Below are 18,682 nucleotides of genomic sequence, written 5' to 3' on the forward strand. Positions count from 1 at the left end.
GAGATATGAAAGGATTCCAAAAAAGTTTTAATTCCTGGTGAACTAGGAGATGTGACCTGGTATTGTACCTTCTACATACATAACCTGTAAATAACAATGCCCTCTGTCACCATTAAGTATCATGACCCAATAGACTGAACTTGGATAGGGGGACATAATGTTTCAAGATAGAGACCATTTAAAGGGCTGGTCTTTCAAAGGGACTGTTCTCTCATTAATATTGAATGTATGAGTGCCTAGATTTGATGAATATTTTTTCATTTACCTTGATGTGCCAAGCTCTGTGCTAAGCACTAGGGATTCCAAGATGTTTTCTGGCCCTCAAGAAGCTCACACTATAGAGGAGAAGCAAGCAAATAAACCAATTATTACAATACACAGTAAGTATATCCTGTGAAAGAAATAAGATAAGGGCACTTGGAGAGGGTCACGTTCTTTATAATGGGGAGAGGGAGCAGGTGGTAGGCAGGGAAGGCACGCTGAGCAGACAAGCAATGAGTCGGGTGCATGGGGGTAGGTTGGGGCAGGTATTTCTGGTGCCAGGGGCAATATGTTCAGTAGCACAAAAGGGAGCATCTATGAAATGACCACCCAGAACACAGACGACCAGAGCCTGAGGTGGGCGAAATAAGGTGGGAGGAAGTGGGACGTGAGGTACCCCTAAGGAGGAGCAGCCATTTCATGCTAAAGGGCTTGATTTCATTCTGAAGGTCATAGGAAAACCACTGAAGGCTTTTGAAGCAGGGGAGAGATATGATCCAGTTTGTGTTTCAAAATAAGGACTGAATCCACATCGTGGAGACTGAATGGGAAGCCAAATCTGTAGGCAAGAGGACCAATGAGGTGGCTGTGTAGTGATTCAAGAGTGAGATGACAGGGGCACCTGGTTGGCTCAGCCAGAAAGCACTTGACTTTTGACCTTGAGGTCCTGAGTTTAAGCCCCACATTGGGCATAGAGATTACTTAAAAAAACAAAACCAAAACCAGAGTGAGATGACAGTGGCCAGGGTGAAGACAGAGCACTGGAGAGAAATAGGCAGTTTGGGGAAATATTAGAGGTAGAAAGAATAGGGCTTGGTGATTTAACAGGCCAATGGGAAGCAGGGGCACTCTAGGAGAACCCCCAAATTTCTGGTTTGGACAGTTGGGTAGTTGGTGTCATTTGCTGAGGCAGGGAATGAAGTTGTCCTATTATACAAGACCCAAGGAGGCAGCTTATTCCTCCAAGATCCATCCCCACTCTTAAGTCACATCAGCCTCACCCTCCCGACTCTTAGATCTTCTAGGCTTCTTAGTTTCAATCAAACATCAGCCTCCAGTCTTCTCCTGCTTCCTGGATTTGCTCCCTGAAGGAACATCTGCTTTTGTCCCATTCTTGATCTGTCCTGGCCTCTTGATGCATCTGTAGGGTGGATCCTTGAGCTCGTCCCACTGACTGCTAGTCAAGTCTCCACTCTAATTAACCAGTCCAGCTTATGCACTTAACCAACCACCCACCTTGTCACTGAAACTGCCTCACTTTAACCATATTCAGGGCAGAGCAATCAGGACTAAGAGCCCAGAAATGAGAACAGAGATCTTAAGAAGAAAAACAGTAGCTATCTTTACGTGTTTGGGGGAAAAAATAGGAGAAACGTTTTTCTGTGTTGCTCTAAAAGGTACTGTTGAGAACAATCCATAGAAACGTTTGCAGGGGAAATGTCTTTCAATTTGCCATAAGGAAGAACTGGTTCAACTCAGACCACTTGTGAAAAGCCGTGAGTGTGCCAGGGTCGGAGGTCATGCAGTGACACTTGTGCAACCACCCGCCAGAGAGGATAGTCAAGGGAAGCCGGCCTTGGGAGTTGGGAGCGGTCAGTGGTTCTGAACCCAGGCTGATCATCAGAGGCACAAGGAGAGCTTTCCCACGTGCAGGTTTCAGGTCCACATGCAGTCCCGATGAGTCTGGACAAGTCAGGGGTCAGAATACGTCTGTTAGTAAAGCTTGCCAAGAGACTGATGGAGAGCCAGGCCTGGATACCTCTGGATTATGACCTCTCTGTTTCCTTGAGTTTAAGAATCTGTGATATGATATATGCTGAGTTGGGTGCCTGGGTGGCTCAGTCAGTAAATCATCTGCCTTCAGCTCAGGTCTTGATTCTAGGGTCCTGGGATCAAGCCCTGCGTCGGGCTCCCTGATCAGTGGGGGGTCTGCTTCTCTGCCCTTCCCCTGGCTCATACTCTCTCTCTCTCTTGCTCACTCTCTCTCAAATAAATAAATATTAAAGAGTAAGGAGGAGCTCCTAGGCTTGGGAGGAGGGTGTAGCGTAGAGTATTAAATACTAGTCAATTACTGGTTACAAGTCATCTGAACTCAGTAAGCACCTCTCCATTATAATATTAAGATATTGGCTTATTCTCAGAGCAGCATTTCCCAACTTGGGCAAAGAAGGACACCTAAAGAACTCGAGAATGCAAATGTACACCAAACATTGTGTGCATGGCTGCATAAGTTGGTCTCCTGCAGATTTTTACTACTATTTTTGAACTTGACGTGGACCCTATTGTAATCAATAGAATACATAGGTAGTTACTTAAAAACATTACTGAACTCACAGCAGTTTTTCATCCCCAAGATCTCAATCGATGGGACCAAATACAAGTACATGGGGACATGCACCAACCCTCTCCTGCTTGCAGGAGTCAAAACTGAGCTCCATAGCTTAGCAGGGGCCTGTGTCTCTTCCTTTTCCTCCCATACACTCTGCAAATAGCTTTCTCCGGCTTTGCCTGGAGCCGGCTCTTCAGGTGTTGGGAGACTGGAGACACAGAGAGGGGCTGGAGGAAAGAGCGTGGGTATAGCCGCCTTCTTTCTGTGGTGGGGAGGTCTGCTTCCCACCAAGTCAAAATCTTCATACGTTTTTCCAGCAAACAGCCCTCTGAGGCTACAAACATAAGTGAAATAAAGTGTAATTTACTTGATTTTTTAAAAAGACAGCTATTAGAAAACAAAGAATTATCAGGAAGAGGATTGCCTGAATCCTTCATCGCTTTCAAAAAGTAATCATTGATTTTCTACGATGTGCAAGCTTTGTATGCTGCCCTCCAGGAGTTTACAAAAGAGTGGGAATGGAGAAGAAAGGTTATGCATGCGCAAAGTCGGACCCAGTAACTTATTAGCTTCTATTAAATTAGATTATAGCTGTACAGTTTGGAAACCTTTTTCAAATGATGAAATTCGGTGCTGGCACATTGTTGAAAATGATGCACCCCCCCCATGCTGGCAGCCTAAATTGATAGAGTCCTTTACCAAAGCAATTTAATGGTGCATTCAAGAGCCTTAAAATGTTCAGGCCCCTTGATCCAAACATTTATGGGAATTTTATTTTGAGTAAATAAGCCAAAGGAAGTTAAAGTTATATGCAGAAATAATTTCATGGCGCACCATTTCTAATATTGAAATTTTAGAAGCAATATTGAAACTTTAGAAGCAATCAAAAGGCTTAACAATAGAGGAATATAAAGGTAAATCATAGTAAGGCTACTCAACAAAATACTATGTACTCTATAAAATGTTAGTAATAAAGAATATAGAAACGTGACGAATGCAGAAGATAAAGTACTGAGTGAAAAAAAGCAATATGTGAATGTATCAATGCCATAATTATAGAGGAATAAAAATATATTACCTATATTACCTACAAATAAGGGCTGTACGGAAACATGAAAAAAAATCCAAACGATTTTATTTATTGTTAGGAATTTTTGCGTGAATTTATCTGTTTTTATCCTAGAGTATGTTTACATCATGACAAACTTGGTACACAAAAGAAAGTCTGAACATGAGCACAGAGAGGATTTCTGCCTCCACTTGCATATTATGGATTTGAGAGGCCATTATCATGAATTCTCAATCTAAACATGTCCGTCTTCTCAGGGGGAGGGAGAAATGGTGTCTCCATTCCGGTCTAGAAGGAGATACAAGCAGTGTCTGGCACTTGTTATAACCAGCAAACTGGCCTGTGTCATGTAAGCCTCACAAAACCCTCTAGATGGGTGGCTAAGTCATTAAGCGTCTGCCTTCGGCTCAGGGCGTGATCCCAGGGTTCTGGGATCAAGCCCCGCATCGGGCTCCTCTGCTGGGAGCCTGCTTCTTCCTCTCCCACTCCCCCTGCTTGTGTTCCCTCTCTCGCTGGCTGTCTCTCTCTGTCAATAAATAAGTAAAATCTGAAAGAAAAAAAAAACCCTCTAGAATGTGTTCTTTCCAAAGGAGAAAAGAGGGGCACTTGGGTGGCTCAGTTTGTTAAGCATCTGCCTTCGGCTCTGGTCATGATCCCAGGGTCCTGGGATCGAGTCCCGCATCGGGCTCCTTGCTCAGCGGGAAGCCTGCTTCTCCCTCTCCCTCTCCCCCTGCTTGTGTTCCTTTGCATCATCCCAAATGGAAACCTAATCGGCAGCAGCTCCCCATTCCCTCCTACTTCCTGGTAACCACCAATTTGCTTTCTGTCTCTATGAATGTGCTTCTCCTGGGCATCTCCTATCTATGCAATCATGGACTGCATGACCCCAGCAGCTGGCTGCTTCCACTCTGCATAATGCCTTCGAGGTTCATCCATGTTGTAGCGTGTGTCAGTATCTCGTTCCTTTTCCTGGCGGAATAGTATTCCATTGTATGGCTATGCGCCTTCTGCTTATCCATTCACCTGTTGATGCATGTTGTAGTTGTTTCCATCTCTTGGCTTCCATTCACTTTTCTCCGCAGCTCTGAAGTCCTTTAGGGCACAGAAGACCTAGAGAGGAAGAGCTTTCTAAGTCAAGGGTCTGGAGCAGGCTTGTAATTTTCAAAGTGTGATCTCCCAACCAGCAGCACTTAGGAACTTGCTAGAAATGCAAAATCACCATCCCTGCCCTAGACTGACTGAATCAGAGTCTCTGGGGGAAGTGGTTATAAGACTCCATGTTTTAACACGTTCTGCAGGTGACTCAGACACAGGCTGAAGTTTGAGAACCACGGTGTTACTGACTCTGGCTGGGGTTCCACCTCGAGGAGCGTTTGCTGCTTTTGCTCAGGTCAAGCTGCCCCACACTGCACACGAAGCACCTTCAGAGCAGTGCAGTCCGGCCCTGATGGTACAGTCATAACACCCCGCCTGTCGGGATCCAAGTTGCTAGTGTCACCGAGTTCAGCTGGTGCATGAGACAAGGTTGACATGACTCCCTTGTGTTATCACAGCTCTCTGTAATAAACAAACACATGTTGTAAGGAAATAGACTTAATTAGAGAGCTGCATCCTAGCAGTTTACATTGTTGAGTGTCTTGTACACAGGGAACCGCAATCAACATGCTCACTTCAGAGAAGCTACCAGAAAACAATTGGCAGGGGCTCCACAGTCCTCGGCTTTCTGCTTCTCCTTCCCACCTGGGAGGGTCCCTGCTCACCTGTCCATCCTGGGGGCCAGGGGTCATGGCACCTGTCCATCCTGGGGGCCAGGGGTCATGGCACCTGTCCATCCTGGGGGCCAGGGGTCATGGCACCTCTGCACCTTTGCTCAGGCTGTGACACTCCCCCCACTCCCCACTCATCTGATCTCATCTGTCCCTCCTTATTTAGCCCCACTTCCATCTTCTCTCCTGAAAGCCTAGGAGGGGGCATGCCAGCCAATAGCCATCTCTTCCCTCTGGTTTCCGGTGCCCCCATCCCTTATTTAGTCATATCGTATGGCCATCATTAGTTTGGGATCATTGTTTTAAAAAATAGACACCATGGGGCGCCTGGGTGGCACAGTGGTTAAGCGTCTGCCTTCGGCTCAGGGCGTGATCCCGGCATTATGGGATCGAGCCCCACATCAGGCTCCTCCGCTATGAGCCTGCTTCTTCCTCTCCCACTCCCCCTGCTTGTGTTCCCTCTCTCGCTGGCTGTCTCTATCTCTGTCGAATAAATAAATAAAATCTTTTAAAAAAATAAAAATAAAAAATAAATTAAAAATAGACACCAGGACGCCTGGGTGGCTCCGTCGGTTAAGCATCTGCCTTTGGCTCAGGTCATGATCCCGGGGTCCTGGGATCAAATCCCTCATCGGGCTCCCTGCTCAGGGGGGAGGCTGCTTCTCCCTCTCCCTGCCACTCCCCCTGCTTGTGCGTGCTCTCTCTCTCACACACACAAATAAATAAATATGATCTTTAAAAAAAATAAAAAATAAAAATATATATAAATAAATAGACACCCTTTTTAGAGCAGTTTTCAGTTCATAGCGAACCTGAGCAGACAGTACAGAGATTTCTCCTCCACCCCTTGCCCCCCTCACACACACAGCCACCCCCATTATCAGCGTCCCCCACCAGAGTGATACCTTTGTTGAGGATCCATGGCGACACATCAGTATTACCCAGAGCTCATCCTTTACATTAGAGTTCGTTCTTGTTGTACGTTTTATGGGTTCGGGCACGTGTATAATGCCATGTATCCACCATTACAGCATCATCGAGAACAGTTTCACTGGCCTAAAACTCCCCTGTGCTCCACCTGTTCGTTTCTCCCTCCCCACAAGCCCTGGCAAGCACAGATCCTGTCACTGTGTCTTGAGTCTTGCCTTCTCCAGAATGTCACAGAATTGGAGTCATGCAGTATGTAGCCTTTTCAGGTTGCCTTCTTTCACTTAGGAACATGCATTTAAGGTTCCTCCATGTCTTCTCATGGTTCGCAAGCTCATTTCTGATCATTTGTATTATGTTATTATTTTGTCTTTACTTTGTAAGAATTTAATTCCCAACTATTCTGTAAACTCTGATGTGTATGATATAGCAGGGGGGAAATGTTATTTAAAACCATGACTCTGGGGGTGCCTGGATGGCTCAGTCAGTTAAACATCTGCCTTCGGCTCAGGTCATGATCCCGGGGTCCTGGGATCGAGTCCCTCATTGGGCTTCCTGCTCAGGGGGGAGTCTGCTTCTCCCTCTCATTCTCCCTCTGTGCTCTCCCTCCCTCTCTCCCTCTCAAATAAATAAATAAATAAAATCTTAAAAAAGAAAAAAAAGGAACATGCTCTATGGGCCTTGATGAGACTTTTGGGGTGAGAAAATCAAGCTCTGGGCTTGGCCTGGGAAGTAAAGGGGAAAATGAAGAATGAGCTAAACTCCGTTCTGTAAGGAAGTAACTGGAATTTAGGGTTGGAGGAACTAGTCAGCTGGGCCGCCAACAGCTCCTGAGGAAGAGCAAGCCCGTGAAGACGATGCTAAGCCAGGGCCTTAAGGGAACATGGTCAGTAATCCTGATAAGGGACAGGACAGTCGGCTCTCTGCTATTGCCTCTATCTGCTGTGCCCCAATTCCTCTGCTTAGATCAAGCACAAAACCTAAGGCACAAAGGATAAGGGACTTGGGGCTTTGTACAGCAGAGGGTGACAGGGGCAAGGAAAACGCAGTCACCCCTGGGACTGAGAAGCCCCAGTGCACTGAGCAGGAGACCACTAGCCCTCAGAGACAGTGTCTGGAAATCCTGAGGAGGGCCTGGATTGCCCAGAAGGCGAGACAGGATTCTACTAATTGCACTGGATCACAGAAAAAGGATGAGCCCAGAAGGCTGGACCGCTTAGAATCCTGCTTGTTTTACAATTACGATCGCACAATGTCTACTGTGCAGAAACAGCACAAATGCTATGTTTGGCCTTTCTGGATCATTTTGCTGTGATGGTGGTTGAGATTGGGGGGTGGGGTTTAAGAGTGCTTCCCACCAGATAGTGTAGGAGGCCAATATCTTAGGCAAAAATCACAATAAAAGGAATGTGCATTGAGTATCCTATGGGTGCTGTATATTCATTTTTTTGAAATAGCCAAAACAGGAACTTCACTGCCTTGACACTTTTTCAGACTAAAATTATTGCAACCATGATATACAAAGAATTTTGGGTCCTTCGTCATCCATATGTCTGCACATTCAAGTGGACTGAAGATCCCTTTCTTTCTTTCTTTCTTTCTTTTTTTTTAGATTTATTTATTTTAGAGAGAGAGGGAGAGAGCCTGTGCATGGGGGGAGGGGCAGAGAGAGAGAAACAGACTCCCCACTGAGTGTAGAGCCCCACATGGGGCTCAGTCCCATGACCCTGAGACCATGACCTGAGCCAAAACCAAAAGTCAGATGGTCAACCAACTGAGCCACCCAGGCGCCCCTGAAGATCCCCTTCTAAGGTGGATCTTAGACCTGTTCCCCTGTTTACTCTCCCCTTTTCTGAGCAAGGTCATGAGCACCTTCAGTTCAAGGCCGTCTGAATCTGTTGGTTCTATCCCGTCTTGGCCAACAGAGAAACCACACTGCACCGCACTCACCCAACCCACAGAATGTCTGCTCCGTAGGAACTTCTCAAGATTTAGACATTCCCTTGAATTCACTGCTGCCCAAGATCTGTCAAAGCCTCAGCTGACAAGGACCGTTACAAGGATGTTGAGGCCAAGCAGTTTTCCAGAGCGAGAGGGGCAGTGGCATGGACCCAGGAGCCTGCCTGCCTAGGTGTGAAGCCTGGCTATGAGCTCTGTGACCCTGGGAAGCTTTCTTAACATTTTTTCTGGGCCTCGGTTTACTCATCTGCAAAATCGGGCTATCGTAGTACCAATTTCACATGGTTGCAGAGAGACTTAAGTGAGGTGATCCACGTGGAGGGCTCAGCGCCCTCACTGGCCCCTCATAGTGCCCAGTAAGCATTAGCAATTACTGCCCCTGGTGAAGCCACTACAGCCAAGGACTCTATTATGTTGGCTCTCAGTGGAATGCTTTCTATTGGATTGTGCTGTGGCTTGTTGCCATTAGCCTCTGTTAAGGGACAACCAGTGGCACTTGGTACTGCGTTTACTCTAAAGAAGTTGTTGAGGACACTGTTTATAACATTGCAGTGTCCTCCTTAGAAGGGCTCTAGAGATCTTTCTTTCCACCTTAGTCTGGGAAGTTGCCTCTCCTGAGCGCTCTTTTCATCTTATGAGCACCATGAATGATTTAACAATCAGGTGTCTGGCCTCACCCGGGCCCTGAGAAAGCAAGTACAACTTTGCAGTAGGTATCTTTGCATGGGCCTCATGGCTGGCTTCGGTTTATGAGCCTGCCCCTTGTTTTCCTTCTGTGGCATCATTCTCTGCCTGGGAATAATAATTCATCATCATCATCATGAGCCACTGAGCCACTGAGCACCTTCTGTAGGCCAGGCCAGTGCTAGGAGCTTTATGTGAACTGTCATTGATGTTTGCCCAAATCCACCAGGGATACGTGATCGCCAATCTCCAAATAAAGAAACCCCAGGGCAGGGAGAGGGTAGGATCCATCCAGGTCCCTGGGGAGGGAATGGGAGTGCTGGGATTCCAGCCACCCCATCACACACCCCTAACTGATGTTCTTTCCTAGAAGGTGAGGCATTTTTGTGTATTGTCACAAGTCCTTGGAGGAGCAAGTCATGGGATAAATAAGCGAATCACATTTTAAAAGATGCCTTCCCTTGCTAGTTCCCTTATTTAACCGGTGGGACTAGGAGTGTGGTGTCTGATGCTTCCAAGTCCCCTGAGGATCCCAGGACACCCTGACTAACAGCCCTGGTGAAAATGAAGAGATGAGGAAGCAGCAAAAGCAAGGAGAATGCGGCTCCTGGTGCCTGGGACATGATTTGTTGATCACAGGGCCTCAGAAGCAATACCAGGACTGATGGGGTCTGCGTTCTCGGCCTTGCCACTACTTGCTCTGGCCTAGTGATGTCTTCCGCTTACTTCCCACGTGAAGTGTGGGGTCGGGAGATGTTCCCATACGTGCCTGGAGGCAGCAGCATGACATCGCAGATAAGACCCAGGCTCTGCAGTCTCTGGCCTTCTTCTCACTGTGCCTCAGTCTCCTTATCTATAAAATGGGTATGCTGAGAATCCTCCCTTTATGGAAAGGAGTACAGTACTGGTTAAGAACACAGAGCCCAACCATCTTCGAATCCAGGCTCTGACACGAGCTGAATGACCTGAACAAGTTTTTTAACCTTTCTGAGCCTAAGTCTTCGTCTATAGAATAAGGATGCTGGTAGCTACTCCTTCCGAGGAGAAATAACATAAATTAATATAAGATTGAATGATTTCAACTAGCTTGGCACACGGGAAGCACCATATTAACCTTCAGCTCTTGCCACTGCTATTATTCTACGTGCAAATGCTTGGAGTGGCCGGCAATGGCCACTGGCTATCATCCCCCACCCCCCGCCTGCCGATTATGAAGACTGAGCAGCACGCCCCACTCTGGGAAACTTCAGTCTCCTCCAGGGTGGGCAGGGGCAAGAATTTGTGAGCAGCTCTTTGTGTGGGAAACTTGAGCGTGAGTCCTCCCAAGCCCCCTCCAAGCCGAAGCAAGGAGGGAAGGCTGGAAGGAGGGAAGAGGGTGAGGACGAACTATCTTAGATGCACCTGCTTTCTCAAGGCAGAGAGAGCCTCAACATTTGAATTTCCAAACTAAATAAACCCACAAGCTCAACTCTTCAGCCGTCTGTTGGCAAATGAGCTCTGTGGCCTGAAGACTGAGAATGTGTTTCTTATGTAAATCCACGTGAACAAATAGGACACGTTCTTCTTCCTTTTCCAAATAATCCAGCCTGGGAACAAGAAGTCAACATCTGGTTAAGCAGGGGTGAGGGGGCAGCCCAGGTGGGGTCCATACCAGGCTTCCCACCACCTGCTCCTCACAGCTCCCATTCTCCTCTCTGCACTCCCGAATCATTTTCTCTTATTGTCATACCTCCAGGCACTGAAAGCTACCTTGGCAAATTAGAAATGAGGTCAGAAATAGACACAGGGCTGTTACTGAGAAGAATTTCAAAGGAGAGGAAAGCATCTACGGAAACAGAACCTGGAGCAGAGCAAAAAGAACTTTAAGGCTCCAGGTGAAGAAACACAAGGATGATAGAGAAAAACATAGGTGAATAGGATCCAAGAATCAGGATGTATTATTATGCTCATTACTGAACCTTTTAAAAATGCTCACTGTGCACCAAAGCTACATGCATCCTCCCATTTGCTCTTTGAAGATGGGTGTTACGATCCTCATCACTTTATAGATGGGGAAACTGAGGTTTAGAGAGGCTTGGAGGTTTGCCTGCTCCTCACTGTGCCCAGTAGGAGTCAGGAAAGACTGGAGAAGATTCACAAAAGATCCATAAAGATAAAGAGGTATCTGAAATTCGCAGCTTTTATCAAGAGGCTAGAAGTCCTAGAGTTGTTCAGTATAGTGAAAAGAGGGCTGGGGAGCCGGTGTCGAGGGGAGGAAAACTTTGTAGTGACATTCATTGCCCCCTTTCCTTTTTCCTAATGGGTCCTTGAGTGTCCCACGGTCCTGGCTGGGGGAGCTCGCCGCACCCTCAGTTCCAGGAGAGGGCGCTAATGTGCTCAAGCCACTCAGCACTGACCATCTCCCACACATGCTCCCCCGCAGTGAGTCGTGCAGGGGGGTGAGTGTAAGACCCACTTTGAGCCAGTGAGATATGAGGTGTTTCCTAGGGTCTTCTGAGAAAGAAAAAAAAAAAACTATTCCATTTTATGGAAGCTACGTCTTCCCCCCACCCCCAAATAATAACTGTATCCACTGGGGCTGAATAAGGAAGCATGTGGCCCTGAGTGGTAACAACTAATGGGAGCTTTCAAATATCCATTCTCCCTTTCTTCTTGGATATAAGAACGATTCAATTTCTGACCAGGCACACTTGAGTACAGCAAAAGATTCTGTTTCCCAGTCTTGCAAGAGCCTTATGTGACTGCGATCCAGCCAATGAAATGCAAGCAAAAGGGTTGTGTGGTAATTCCAACAAGTCTCCTTACGAGTGAGAGGGCAAGACTTTCTCATGGTCCTTCCTCTTGCCCAGAATTCAGAGATAATGGTGAGAGTTCCAACAGTCATTTTGGACCTTGAGGAGACCTTGAGAAAGGGAGCCATGCCCTGAGACGTGGAACTTCAAGTTAGAAATCTGGGCCCATGGCATGAGGGAGCCACCATTCCAGCCCTGGACTGCCTGCGTCTGGATTTCTCTTACATGGGGGAGAAATATACATTTCTCTTGTTATAACCACTGTAATAGTGGATTTTCCATCGCACAGAGTAAATTCAATTCTGATAGATGGACCCAGACTTCTGCTGACAAACATCTTGTAGCTACAAAGGAAGGCACGCTTGGAATAAAGCTGATACTATGGTAGCAGAGCAGAAACAAAAGAAACCAGATCTTTCAACAGATCATGGAGCTGCTGGATCAAGCTTTTCCTGAATCTGGAATTTATCATGGGAACTTGCAGTTACGCGAACAAATTGCTTTATTTTTAAAGCTTATTTAAATTGAGGGGTTTGCTACTTGTAACCAAAAGCATCTTAGTAGCTATATATTTACCAGTACTCTTAAGGAGGTAATACATTAGTACATAGTACTTCATTTCCAAAGGAAACAGTAGAAGCAGAAGTGTATTTAAAGTACATCTGGACTTTCCTTACAGTGGACTCATTAAACACATGGAATAAGGCCTGGATGATTTTTTTAAAAATCACCTAACCTTTACTGAGCCTCTGCTATGAGCCAGGTATTTGACGTAAATTATTCTTCACCCCTGCAGTGGTATGGAATGGAAGAAATAATTATTCTGGTTTTGCAAATGGTGAAATCAAGGCCCAGAGATTTAAATAAGTTGCCCAAGGTCATGTAACTCATAAGGACACAGCTGAAACTGGGAGCCAGGCCTGCAGAGGTCCCCCACCCACGAGCATTGCACCACACTGAGCCCCGACCGCAGATCCCACATGTCCTAATTAATGTTCTGAAGCTCCTGTTTTTAATCTTTGCCTTAGGGAACCTCGCAGCTTGGGCAATTTTGAAGAAGACATATCAGACCACGAAGAGGGGCCTGCAGTTGGGTGACCCAGCATATCTTCCTGGTCAGGGATACAACCGTCCTCTCTCTTTCTTGCCTTGCCTTGCCCTCTCTCATTCTCTGGCTTTCTCTTGGGAATGGCAGGCACATGTGGACACTTGGACACTCTTCCTCTTGGGGGCCTGGACCAATTGTGAAGAGCATCTGTCCTGGATATTGGATCCAGCTCGTTGTCTGCCTTAACAAATTACTCTGTCTCCCTAATGTTTGTGCCACTCCTCTGCTAAATGTTTGAATCTCCTTTTCGTTTAAGATTTAGAGTTGAACGTGATGCTCCAGAATGGCATTGGCACCGGCGGACCAGTGCTGAGACAGCGTATCCAGACTGAGCCGACCCCACATCCAGTCCACCCTGGGTTTTCGGGTCCTGTTTTGTTCTGTTGGTTTGTGTGCCTACGAATGACTACACTGAAGAGTTCTGTATAATATTTACTGAAGTTAGAGCATGTCCTGCTCATTTGCTGACATAATGTAATTCTGTATAAGCAAAGGCCATCTCCAAACGTGAAGTCATGTGAGGGGTACTACCTGTGACTCTATGCTATGCAGAAAGGATCCCCTTTGGTTAAATATTTTCAAATAATTCAAAAGTTTTAAAAAGGTCAGATAAATAGAATTAAATTTCTTTCCCTTGGCGCAATTGCCATGTTTCTTCCTCGGATAAGTCACTGTGCAACCATCAGTGAGGTAATATCGTCAAAGGAGCCTATACAAGAATATATAAATATCAGTCGCTGACATTTCTCAGAACGCTAATAACATTTTGTCTGCCCAGGCAAGTCAGAGGCTCCAGCTTTTCTATACATAAGCCACCACAGTATAATTTACCATGGAACTCTTGGTACCTAAAATAATATCCAAGCAAGTTTCCCAAATATACTGATTCTCCAGGGTGTTTCCCACTCCCACAATCCACTTAAGAGCTTCACTAGTAACCGATAAAAAGAAGCAATGGGGATCCTTTGGTATCCAGGAAATAGGTACTTCCCAAGAAGCAACTTAAAGGCATGAAATTCTGTCTTAAATATATTTTATATCCTCATACAACACCTAGCAGAGCACTGTTAAAATAGTGTATGTTCAAGAGCATGAGAAGACAAGCCACAGACTGGGAGAAAATACTTGCGAAAGACATATCCGATAAAAGACCGTCAGCCAAAATATACAAAGAACTCCTAAAATTCAACAATAAGAAATCAAACAACCCGATTTTTTAAATGGGCAAAAGATAGGAATAGACCTCTCACTGAAGAAGTTCTACAGATGGCAGATAAGCACAGGAAAAGATTCTCAACATCTTCTGTCATGAGGGAATTGCAAATTAAAACAATGAGAAACTACTATATACCTATTAGAATCACCAAAATCCAGAACATAATATCACCAAATCCTGGCGAGGATACAGAGCAACGGCAACTCTCATTCATTGCTGATGTGAAAGCAAAATGGTACAGCCACGCTGGAAGACAGGATGGCATTTTCTTACAAAATGAAATACGCTCTCTCCATATATCCAGCTATCAGGCTCCTTGGTGCTTCCCCAAATGAATTAAAAACTCGTTTCTACAGAAACATGCACATGGATGCTTCTAGCCCCTTTATTCACAATTGCCAAAACTTGGAAACAACCAAAGTGTCCTTTAGTAGATAACTGGATAAATAATAAACTGTGGTACATCCCAACAATGGAGGATTATTCAGTGCTAAAAAGAAATGAGTTGTTAAGATACACAAGGACATGGAGAAAGCTGAAAGGCATATTACTCAGTGAAAGAAGTCAATCGGAAAAGGCTGCGTACCATGGGATCCCAACTCTGTGACATTGTGGAAAAGGCAAAACCACAGAGACAGTAAAAGATTTGTGGTCACCAGGGGTTGGGAAGAGGGAGGGATAAATAGGCAGAGCACAGAGGATTTTTAGGTGAATGAAATTATTCTGCATGACACTACAATGGTGGATACATTTCGTTATATCAGCCTCCAAACCCAGAGAATGCACAACACCAAGAGTGAGCCATAATGTAAACTTGGGACTTTGGATGACAATAAGGTGTCAGCATAGGTGCATGGATTCTAACAAATGCACACTCTGGTCCGGGATGTTGGCAGTGGGACAGGCTGTGCATGCGTGGGTCAGGGGGTAGCTGGGAATGCCACACTTTCTACTGCTGAATTTTCTGTGAACCTCAAACTGCTTTAGAAAATAAAGCTGGTTTTGCCAGGTAATGGCAAAGGCTCAACCCCAGCCAACTCCCAAGTCGAGATGCCACTGTATGCCTCCATTATCCTGGAGGGGGGTCGCGCAGTCTGAAAAGCAGAAAGTAATGCCTTTCCACTGGACACAGTCATGGAAATAGACCAAAGAAGTTTCTGTAACCCTGGAAACAAAGCCAGACATATCATTTCAGTTCTAAAGGGCAGATTCTAAGCAACCCTAATGCTATCCAACGCCATTGCTCATGCCACACACGTCGTCCTCACACAACACACACGGACCGTAGGAGGGGCAGCAGGGGAGTCCCTACGAAAAGATCAGCACCTCTGGTCTGAAATTAAAGTAAGTGTGGGAGAGCGCTGAATGCAAATGCTTTCTCTTCTAAAGCTAAGAAAGCCACTTCGTTGTCCGTCAGAGAGCCTCTTTACAACTACTGTCAGCTGAAAGACTAAAAGAAAACAACCCCATAGGGAAAATCATTTTCCCGTGCCTCAACATGAAAGTGTGCTCAAACAGCTTACACATCAGCATATGCACTGAACTTCGGAGGCTCCTATTTTAAATGAAAATAAGCATATAGCACAGTCCCCTATGGGAAGCTCTACCAAGACCCAAACTTAGATTATGGCTTCTTTGAAAGGACCTTGAAAGGCATTTAGTCCAACCTGCCATCCAACGCAGGAATCTCTTCTGAAACATACTTGCTGCCTCTGCTTAGAGAGAGAGAATTTGCTGTGCCCTAAAACTCCCCTTTTCACTATTAGGACATGTTTTGCATCTGGGTACCAAAACCTGCCCCCTGTGTAACTTCTAAACATTGGGCTATGCCTCCCTTCTAGAACCAGAGAATAAGAATGGTCCTTCTTCCTGGCACCATCCCTTAGCGGCCGTGTGACCTTCAGCAAGTTACTGAATTGCTGAAATTTTAGCACCATGCCTGGCATATGATTAGCACCCCATAATTATTAGCTGTTAATATAATTAGCTATTAGACACAATAACCCCTCCCTTAACCATGAAATGGTGATTCCATTATTAGGCGTGCAAGGAGCAGAGACAGTCTCAGATTCCTTTAAATCAGTGCCTGCCAACCTGCCGGTGGAATACTAGATTTGGGGGCCACATGCTTGAAGGGTTTAAATGGCATCCACGGTTATCCTGGGATTCACCTGAATCGGCACTATTTGGGTGTGGCTCTTTTTCCCGGATGGATTCTCAGCAGGCCAAATTCTCACGTGTCCTCATTTCTTTAGCACCAGCTTGCCGTCAGGTCCACCTTTGACCCCTGACCTCTGACCAGCACCAGGCTGGACTCCGGCTGTATACCACATCACATGGTGTGCAGTTCAGCAGTCTCACTTTCTGGAATTGCACAGCAACACACACACACACACACACAAAAGTTTTACATCTTGCCAAAATTTGGCAGCGCACGTTGGTAGAGTTTGAGGCACTGCAGTAAACCACCCCACATCAAGTGAGAAGTGGTGTCTTAAGCAACGAGATTTATTTGGAGGCCACCCTGGGAAATAGAGGAGTCGAGAATCTCCACCTCAAAGCCAGGCCTCATGGAGACTTGCGCTCAATCCAGGAGCTGGAAGGTTGCTTAGGATACAACGCAGCTCTAACAACTGGGTTCTAACAGTAAATAAAATTGCCATCTGTTGAGCTCTTAATATGGACCAGGCACTGTGCCAAGCATTTTACAAGTGTTAGCTATCTTTTTTTTAAAACCTGTTTAAATTGTGAAATAAAATACTCTTAGATTAAAGTGTTCGAAACAAATGTACGGTATAATGAACAATCACAAAGCAAACACTAGAATAATGACCTCCTCAGTCAAGAAATAGAATACCTTCAAGTACCGCAGGACCCACCTGCCCTAAGCATCCCCGTCTATCCCAGAACGCTCCCCTCCCCGGAAGCAACCAGCTTTCCAACTTTTGTGATCATCGCTTCCTTCCCTTTCTTGATTGTTTGCTCAACAATATATGCTACACAATATAAACTCCATTATATAGAGTTTCATGCTACCAATTTTTAAATTTTAAAGTAAAATCATATGGTGTGTATTATTTCTTTTGTTCAATACTGTGTGTGTAAGGGTCATTCATGTTGTTCCCCCATAGCATAGTTCGTTCATTTTTTGGTGCTGTATAATACTCCATCATATGCCTATATCACAATCTATCCACTCTACAGCTGATGGATCTTTGTGCTGTTTCTAGCATGAGGTGATGAACAAAGTTATAGACAAGCTTGTGTATACATTGCAGTGTATATGAGAAGTTCTTCTTAGAGGTGTATCTCCAAGAATAGAATTACTGGGTTGTGCAATGTGCCCACCTTCAGGCTGATAGATAATGCTAAAGTGTTTTCCAAAATGCTTATACTCATCTACACTCCCACCAGCAGCATTGAGATTTCCGGTTCTCTGCATGCTTTTCATCAACACTTGGTATTAACAGATTTTTCAAAATTTGCCAATCTGATATGCATATGTAGTATTTAATTATAGTTTTTATGCCTAGTTTTAATACATCGACTCCTACTTCATACATTCATCTCAATCTTGCTACTTTTGCTCAGCACTGTGTTTATAGGATTCATCTTTTTTGTTGCATATGGAACCTCACTGGATTTCCCTCATTAATGAGGTTGAGGGTATTTCCACATATTTTTGAGACACGCTCTGTCCTCTTTTGGTAAGCTCTTGTTCAAGTCTTTTGCTTGTTTGTCCATGGAGTTGGCTGTCTTTTCTTATTGATTTGTAGGAGATTTTCCCCAGTTCAATTCTAGATCCTGGTTCTCTGGTGGTCTTACGTGTTGCAAATACCTTCTTTCACTCTCTCGTGTGCTTCTTTAATCCTCACAAGCTGAAGATAAAGATATTATGGCATTTTTTTCATGGTTGAGGAGGCAGAACTGAGCCTTCAAGAAGGTCACTGCCTTGTCTGGGGTCCCCCTGAGAATCACCCTCACAGCTGGGCAAGCAAGCCCGGCTCTGCCCCCTGGCCACACGCGGGGGGTTGGGGGGTGGTGGTGGTGGTCTGTCAGTCCTCTCCCATGCTCTGCAGTCCTTCCGCTACTTCTGCCCCTGCGACTCTCTTCATTCCTTCTTCCTTCCTGACGACTCCCACTTTCTGCCCTCTCCTCGTGTGACCTTTCCCATGTCCCTAGTTCCAGATGTCGTCACTCCCCGAGGGAGGTTGTCAGCTCCATCTGGCACTGTCCCCATCATGGGTGGGCTTCACAATGACCACATCACGGCCAGGCCTCCAGTGCTCTCCCAGTCCTCCTGTGGCCAGAGTGGCGGAATCACAGGGTCAGCCTGCTTCGGGTGGAGCCATGGGCATATGGGAAACTCAGCAGAGAGACTGCTCTGCAAAGCCGCTGTCTCCTCCTGACCTTTGCTTTTCCAGCTGATCCTCGCCTGCTCCTTTCACATCATCCTAATGACAACTCCCAATCAGTCTGCCCAACACTCCTGGGTGTCTTTCAGGATGCCACACTCCCCACCCAAGCCCACCCAAACCACCCAAGCCTCAGTTCTCATCAATTCCTATCAA

The 18,682-nt window shown here is 45.8% G+C and overlaps 1 long non-coding RNA gene across 1 annotated transcript in view; it reads right to left on the reverse strand.

The window, feature by feature from the left end:
- Positions 1–4,282: 4,282 nt before the first annotated feature.
- LOC117803408 overlaps positions 4,283–18,682 on the reverse strand; it is a 31,150-nt gene continuing 16,750 nt past the window's right edge. The window contains exon 3 of the long non-coding RNA XR_004627243.1: positions 4,283–5,216. This is a non-coding gene — a long non-coding RNA (uncharacterized LOC117803408). The remainder of the gene's footprint in view (positions 5,217–18,682) is intronic.

This window comes from Ailuropoda melanoleuca, chromosome 1, assembly GCF_002007445.2.
Source record: "Ailuropoda melanoleuca isolate Jingjing chromosome 1, ASM200744v2, whole genome shotgun sequence".
NCBI classification, from domain to species: Eukaryota; Metazoa; Chordata; class Mammalia; order Carnivora; family Ursidae; genus Ailuropoda; species Ailuropoda melanoleuca.